We start from the raw sequence: 8316 nt of genomic DNA, 5'->3' as shown, positions 1-8316 counted from the left end.
GGGTCCCGCACACATCCAGGGGAGCCCCGTTTCCGCCTCCTAGCTCGAGATGAGGGATCCTTTCCCTGTTTCGTAGGGAAAGAATTCCCGGCGTTCCCGTCGCATCTCAAGAGGAGGCGCTCTCCACAGGATAGGCGAGAGGAACTCCACGGTCGTGCCACCATTCCAAGAGTCCCCCAGATGTGTCAGTCCATTCCAGAGGAACCTGTTTTCCCTGCACTGCCTTCACGTTCAAGCCGAGGATCGACTCCCACCACGTGTGCACGTGGGACCGCCCTGTGGGAAAGCCTCGTCGGAAAGCCTCGTGGGAAAGACTCGAGGGAAAACCATAGATCCTTTGATCCACGCGGCGGACTGCGTGACACTGCTGCTACCGCTCTGGAGGAAAGCGCAAGTGCATGCCCGCTTTGGAGACGAGCACTGACTCCCCTGGGGAGACTCCAGAAGTACCCCAAGATCCATGTCAGCACTGGAGAGGAATCCTCAGGTTCCGGCCCCGAAGCCACACAAGGTCTTAGGCCCCGGCATCGACGGGAGAGGAATCCCGAGAGGCCCCCGAGGAACTCGCATGGGGACTGGCCTTTCCTGAGGACACCAGAGCGGGTCCCTGAGGTCCCAGTCGTAAGTCGAGAGCACCTGCCGCAACTCGAGAAAATCCAGGAGGTTTTGCCCTCCAGGCGAGATGAGGCCCATTTCCGCTGAGGCTTCTCGAGGCTAATCACATCTAACCACTGGAACTTCCAAAGGGTCCTTCACACCGTTGCTGCAACTCAAGAAGTTCCCCGACATACCCGTCTCCACTCGAGAGGAAGCACGAGGGTCCCGCACACATCCAGGGGAGCCCCTTTCCGCCTCCTAGCTCGAAATGAGGGATCCTTTCCCTGTTTCGTAGGGAAAGAATTCCCGGCGTTCCCGTCGCATCTCAAGAGGAGGCGCTCTCCACAGGAAAGGCGAGAGGAACTCCAGGGTCGTGTCACCATTCCAAGAGTCCCCCAGATGTGTCAGTCCATTCCAGAGGAACCTGTTTTCCCTGCACTGCCTCGACGTTCAAGCCGAGGATCGACTCCCACCACGTGTGCACGTGGGACCGCCCTGTGGGAAAGCCTCGTCGGAAAGCCTCGTGGGAAAGACTCGAGGGAAAACCATAGATCCTTTGATCCACGCGGCAGACTGCGTGACACTGCTGCTACCGCTCTGGAGGAAAGCGCAAGTGCATGCCCGCATTCGAGACGAGGACTGACTCCCCTGGGGAGACTCCAGAAGTACCCCAAGATCCATGTCAGCACTGGAGAGGAATCCTCAGGTTCCGGCCCCGACTCCACACAAGGTCTTAGGCCCCGGCATCGACGGGAGAGGAATCCCGACAGGCCCCCGAGGAACTCGCAGGGGGATTGGCCTTTCCTGAGGCCACCAGAGCGTGTCCCTGAGGTCCCCGTCGTAAGTCGAGAGCACCTGCCGCAACTCGAGAAAATCCAGGAGGTTTTGCCCTAAAGGCGAGATGAGGCCCATTTCCGCTGAGGCTTCTCGAGGCTAATCACATCTAACCACTGGAACTTCCAAAGGGTCCTTCACACCCTTGCTGCAACTCAAGAAGTTCCCCGACATACCCGTCTCCACTCGAGAGGAAGCACGTGGGGTCCCGCACACATCCAGGGGAGCCCCGTTTCCGCCTCCTAGCTCGAGATGAGGGATCCTTTCCCTGTTTCGTAGGGAAAGAATTCCCGGCGTTCCCGTCGCATCTCAAGAGGAGGCGCTCTCCACAGGAAAGGCGAAAGGAACTCCAGGGTCGTGCCACCATTCCAAGAGTCCCCCAGATGTGTCAGTCCATTCCAGAGGAACCTGTTTTCCCTGCACTGCCTTCACGTTCAAGCCGAGGATCGACTCCCACCACGTGTGCACGTGGGACCGCTCTGTGGGAAAGCCTCGTCGGAAAGCCTCGTGGGAAAGACTCGAGGGAAACCCATAAATCCTTTTATCCACATGGCGGACTGCGTGACACTGCTGCTACCGCTCTGGAGGAAAGCGCAAGTGCATGCCGGCATTCGAGACGAGCACTGACTCCACTGGGGAGACTCCAGAAGTACCCCAAGATCCATGTCAGCACTGGAGAGGAATCCTCAGGTTCCGGCCCCGACTCCACACAAGGTCTTAGGCCCCGGCATTGACGGGAGAGGAATCCCGAGAGGCCCCCGAGGAACTCGCATGGGGACTGGCCTTTCCTGAGGCCACCAGAGCGGGTCCCTGAGGTCCCCATCGTAAGTCGAGAGCACCTGCCGCAACTCGAGAAAATCCAGGAGGTTTTGCCCTCCAGGCGAGATGAGGCCCATTTCCGCTGAGGCTTCTCGAGGTTAATCACATCTAACCACTGGAACTTCCAAAGCGTCCTTCACACCCTTGCTGCAACTCAAGAAGTTCCCCGACATACCCATCTCCACTCGAGAGGAAGCACGTGGGGTCCCGCACACATCCAGGGGAGCCCCGTTTCCGCCTCCTAGCTCGAGATGAGGGATCCTTTCCCTGTTTCGTAGGGAAAGAATTCCCGGTGTTCCCGTCGCATCTCAAGAGGAGGCGCTCTCCTCCTGAAAGGCGAGAGGAACTCCAGGGTCGTGCCACCATTCCACGAGTCCCCCAGATGTGTCAGTCCATTCCAGAGGAACCTGTTTTCCCTGCACTGCCTTCACGTTCAAGCCGAGGATCGACTCCCACAACGTGTGCACGTGGGACCGCCCTGTGGGAAAGCCTCGTCGGAAAGCCTCGTGGGAAAGACTCGAGGGAAAACCATAGATGCTTTGATCCACGCGGTGGACTGCGTGACACTGCTGCTACCGCTCTGGAGGAAAGCGCAAGTGCATGCCCGCATTCGAGACGAGCACTGACTCCCCTGGGGAGACTCCAGAAGTACCCCTAGATCCATGTCAGCACTGGAGAGGAATCCTCAGGTTCCGGCCCCGACTCCACACAAGGTCTTAGGCCCCGGCATCGATGGGAGAGGAATCCCGAGAGGCCCCCGAGGAACTCGCATGGGGACTGGCCTTTCCTGAGGCCACCAGAGCGGGTCCCTGAGGTCCCCATCGTAAGTCGAGAGCACCTGCCGCAACTCGAGAAAATCCGGGAGGTTGTGCCCTCCAGGCGAGATGAGGCCCATTTCCGCTGAGGCTTCTCGAGGTTAATCACATCTAACCACTGGAACTTCTAAAGCGTCCTTCACACCCTTGCTGCAACTCAAGAAGTTCCCTGACATACCCGTCTCCACTCGAGTGGAAGCACGTGCGGTCCCGCACACATCCAGGGGAGCCCCGTTTCCGCCTCCTAGCTCGAGATGAGGGATCCTTTCCCTGTTTCGTAGGGAAAGAATTCCCGGCGTTCCTGTCGCATCTCAAGAGGAGGCGCTCTCCACAGGAAAGACGAGAGGAACTCCAGGGTCGAGCCACCATTCCAAGAGTCCCCCAGATGTGTCAGTCCATTCCAGAGGAACCTGTTTTCCCTGCACTGCCTTGACGTTCAAGCCGAGGATCGACTCCCAGCACGTGTGCACGTGGGACCGCCCTGTGGGAAAGCCTCGTCGGAAAGCCTCGTGGGAAAGAGTCGAGGGAAAACCATAGATCCTTTGATCCACGCGGCGGACTGCGGGACAATGCTGCTACCGCTCTGGAGGAAATCGCAAGTGCATGCCCGCATTCGAGACGAGCACTGACTCCCCTGGGGAGACTCCAGAAGTACCCCAAGATCCATGTCAGCACTGGAGAGGAATCCTCAGGTTCCGGCCCCGACGCCACACAAGGTCTTAGGCCCCGGCATCGACGGGAGAGGAATCCCGAGAGGCCCCCGAGGAACTCGCATGGGGACTGGCCTTTCCTGAGGCCACCAGAGCGGGTCCCTGAGGTCCCCGTCGTAAGTCGAGAGCACCTGCCGCAACTCGAGAAAATCCAGGAGGTTTTGCCCTCCAGGCGAGATGAGGCCCATTTCCGCTGAGGCTTCTCGAGGCTAATCACATCTAACCACTGGAACTTCCAAAGGGTCCTTCACACCCTTGCTGCAACTCAAGAAGTTCCCCGACATACCCGTCTCCACTCGAGAGGAAGCACGAGGGTCCCACACACATCTAGGGGAGCCCCGTTTCCGCCTCCTAGCTCGAGATGAGTGATCCTTTCCCTGTTTCGTAGGGAAAGATTTCCCGGCGTTCCCGTCGCATCTCAAGAGGAGGCGCTCTCCACAGGAAAGGCGAGAGGAACTCCAGGGTCGTGCCACCATTCTAAGAGTCCCCCAGATGTGTCAGTCCATTCCAGAGGAACCTGTTTTCCCTGCACTGCCTTCACGTTCAAGCCGATGATCGACTCCCACCACGTGTGCACGTGGGACAGCCCTGTGGGAAAGCCTCGTCGGAAAGCCTCGTGGGAAAGACTCGAGGGAAAACCATAGATCCTTTGATCCACGCGGCGGACTGCGTGACACTGCTGCTACCGCTCTGGAGGAAAGCGCAAGTGCATGCCCGCTTTGGAGACGAGCACTGACTCCCCTGGGGAGACTCCAGAAGTACCCCAAGATCCATGTCAGCACTGGAGAGGAATCCTCAGGTTCCGGCCCCGAAGCCACACAAGGTCTTAGGCCCCGGCATCGACGGGAGAGGAATCCCGAGAGGCCCCCGAGGAACTCGCATGGGGACTGGCCTTTCCTGAGGCCACCAGAGCGGGTCCCTGAGGTCCCCGTCGTAAGTCGAGAGCACCTGCCACAACTCGAGACAATCCAGGAGGTTTTGCCCTCCAGGCGAGATGAGGCCCATTTCCGCTGAGGCTTCTCGAGGCTAATCACATCTAACCACTGGAACTTCCAAAGGGTCCTTCACACCCTTGCTGCAACTCAAGAAGTTCCCCGACATACACGTCTCCACTTGAGAGGAAGCACGAGGGTCCCGCACACATCCAGGGGAGCCCCGTTTCCGCCTCCTAGCTCGAGATGATGGATCCTTTCCCTGTTTCGTAGGGAAAGAATTCCCGGCGTTGCCGTCGAATCTCAAGAGGAGGCGCTCTCCACAGGAAAGGCGAGAGGAACTCCACGGTCGTGCCACCATTCCAAGAGTCCCCCAGATATGTCAGTCCATTCCAGAGGAACCTGTTTTCCCTGCACTGCCTCGACGTTCAAGCCGAGGATCGACTCCCACCACGTGTGCACGTGGGACAGCCCTGTGGGAAAGCCTCGTCGGAAAGCCTCGTGGGAAAGACTCGAGGGAAAACCATAGATCCTTTGATCTACGCGGCAGACTGCGTGACACTGCTGCTACCGCTCTGGAGGAAAGCGCAAGTGCATGCCCGCATTCGAGACGAGCAGTGACTCCCCTGGGGAGACTCCAGAAGTACCCCAAGATCCATGTCAGCACTGGAGAGGAATCCTCAGGTTCCGGCCCCTAAGCCACACAAGGTCTTAGGCCACGGCATCGACGGGAGAGGAATCCCGAGAGGCCCCCGAGGAACTCGCATGGGGACTGGCCTTTCCTGAGGCCACCAGAGCGGGTCCCTGAGGTCCCCATCGTAAGTCGAGAGCACCTGCCGCAACTCGAGAAAATCCGGGAGGTTGTGCCCTCCAGGCGAGATGAGGCCCATTTCCGCTGAGGCTTCTCGAGGTTAATCACATCTAACCACTGGAACTTCTAAAGCGTCCTTCACACCCTTGCTGCAACTCAAGAAGTTCCCTGACATACCCGTCTCCACTCGAGTGGAAGCACGTGCGGTCCCGCACACATCCAGGGGAGCCCCGTTTCCGCCTCCTAGCTCGAGATGAGGGATCCTTTCCCTGTTTCGTAGGGAAAGAATTCCCGGCGTTCCTGTCGCATCTCAAGAGGAGGCGCTCTCCACAGGAAAGACGAGAGGAACTCCAGGGTCGAGCCACCATTCCAAGAGTCCCCCAGATGTGTCAGTCCATTCCAGAGGAACCTGTTTTCCCTGCACTGCCTTGACGTTCAAGCCGAGGATCGACTCCCAGCACGTGTGCACGTGGGACCGCCCTGTGGGAAAGCCTCGTCGGAAAGCCTCGTGGGAAAGAGTCGAGGGAAAACCATAGATCCTTTGATCCACGCGGCGGACTGCGGGACAATGCTGCTACCGCTCTGGAGGAAATCGCAAGTGCATGCCCGCATTCGAGACGAGCACTGACTCCCCTGGGGAGACTCCAGAAGTACCCCAAGATCCATGTCAGCACTGGAGAGGAATCCTCAGGTTCCGGCCCCGACGCCACACAAGGTCTTAGGCCCCGGCATCGACGGGAGAGGAATCCCGAGAGGCCCCCGAGGAACTCGCATGGGGACTGGCCTTTCCTGAGGCCACCAGAGCGGGTCCCTGAGGTCCCCGTCGTAAGTCGAGAGCACCTGCCGCAACTCGAGAAAATCCAGGAGGTTTTGCCCTCCAGGCGAGATGAGGCCCATTTCCGCTGAGGCTTCTCGAGGCTAATCACATCTAACCACTGGAACTTCCAAAGGGTCCTTCACACCCTTGCTGCAACTCAAGAAGTTCCCCGACATACCCGTCTCCACTCGAGAGGAAGCACGAGGGTCCCACACACATCTAGGGGAGCCCCGTTTCCGCCTCCTAGCTCGAGATGAGTGATCCTTTCCCTGTTTCGTAGGGAAAGATTTCCCGGCGTTCCCGTCGCATCTCAAGAGGAGGCGCTCTCCACAGGAAAGGCGAGAGGAACTCCAGGGTCGTGCCACCATTCTAAGAGTCCCCCAGATGTGTCAGTCCATTCCAGAGGAACCTGTTTTCCCTGCACTGCCTTCACGTTCAAGCCGATGATCGACTCCCACCACGTGTGCACGTGGGACAGCCCTGTGGGAAAGCCTCGTCGGAAAGCCTCGTGGGAAAGACTCGAGGGAAAACCATAGATCCTTTGATCCACGCGGCGGACTGCGTGACACTGCTGCTACCGCTCTGGAGGAAAGCGCAAGTGCATGCCCGCTTTGGAGACGAGCACTGACTCCCCTGGGGAGACTCCAGAAGTACCCCAAGATCCATGTCAGCACTGGAGAGGAATCCTCAGGTTCCGGCCCCGAAGCCACACAAGGTCTTAGGCCCCGGCATCGACGGGAGAGGAATCCCGAGAGGCCCCCGAGGAACTCGCATGGGGACTGGCCTTTCCTGAGGCCACCAGAGCGGGTCCCTGAGGTCCCCGTCGTAAGTCGAGAGCACCTGCCACAACTCGAGACAATCCAGGAGGTTTTGCCCTCCAGGCGAGATGAGGCCCATTTCCGCTGAGGCTTCTCGAGGCTAATCACATCTAACCACTGGAACTTCCAAAGGGTCCTTCACACCCTTGCTGCAACTCAAGAAGTTCCCCGACATACACGTCTCCACTTGAGAGGAAGCACGAGGGTCCCGCACACATCCAGGGGAGCCCCGTTTCCGCCTCCTAGCTCGAGATGATGGATCCTTTCCCTGTTTCGTAGGGAAAGAATTCCCGGCGTTGCCGTCGAATCTCAAGAGGAGGCGCTCTCCACAGGAAAGGCGAGAGGAACTCCACGGTCGTGCCACCATTCCAAGAGTCCCCCAGATATGTCAGTCCATTCCAGAGGAACCTGTTTTCCCTGCACTGCCTCGACGTTCAAGCCGAGGATCGACTCCCACCACGTGTGCACGTGGGACAGCCCTGTGGGAAAGCCTCGTCGGAAAGCCTCGTGGGAAAGACTCGAGGGAAAACCATAGATCCTTTGATCTACGCGGCAGACTGCGTGACACTGCTGCTACCGCTCTGGAGGAAAGCGCAAGTGCATGCCCGCATTCGAGACGAGCAGTGACTCCCCTGGGGAGACTCCAGAAGTACCCCAAGATCCATGTCAGCACTGGAGAGGAATCCTCAGGTTCCGGCCCCTAAGCCACACAAGGTCTTAGGCCACGGCATCGACGGGAGAGGAATCCCGAGAGGCCCCCGAGGAACTCGCATGGGGACTGGCCTTTCCTGAGGCCACCAGAGCGGGTCCCTGAGGTCCCAGTCGTAAGTCGAGAGCACCTGCCGCAACTCGAGAAAATCCAGGAGGTTTTGCCCTCCAGGCGAGATGAGGCCCATTTCCGCTGAGGCTTCTCGAGGCTAATCACATCTAACCACTGGAACTTCCAAAGGGTCCTTCACACCGTTGCTGCAACTCAAGAAGTTCCCCGACATACCCGTCTCCACTCGAGAGGAAGCACGAGGGTCCCGCACACATCCAGGGGAGCCCCGTTTCCGCCTCCTAGCTCGAAATGAGGGATCCTTTCCCTGTTTCGTAGGGAAAGAATTCCCGGCGTTCCCGTCGCATCTCAAGAGGAGGCGCTCTCCACAGGAAAGTCGAGAGGA

This window comes from Ovis canadensis, chromosome 17 (genome assembly GCF_042477335.2).
Source record: "Ovis canadensis isolate MfBH-ARS-UI-01 breed Bighorn chromosome 17, ARS-UI_OviCan_v2, whole genome shotgun sequence".
NCBI classification, from domain to species: domain Eukaryota; kingdom Metazoa; phylum Chordata; class Mammalia; order Artiodactyla; family Bovidae; genus Ovis; species Ovis canadensis.
The sequence above is the reverse complement of the archived record's forward strand: the minus strand, read 5'-3'. Positions refer to the sequence as shown.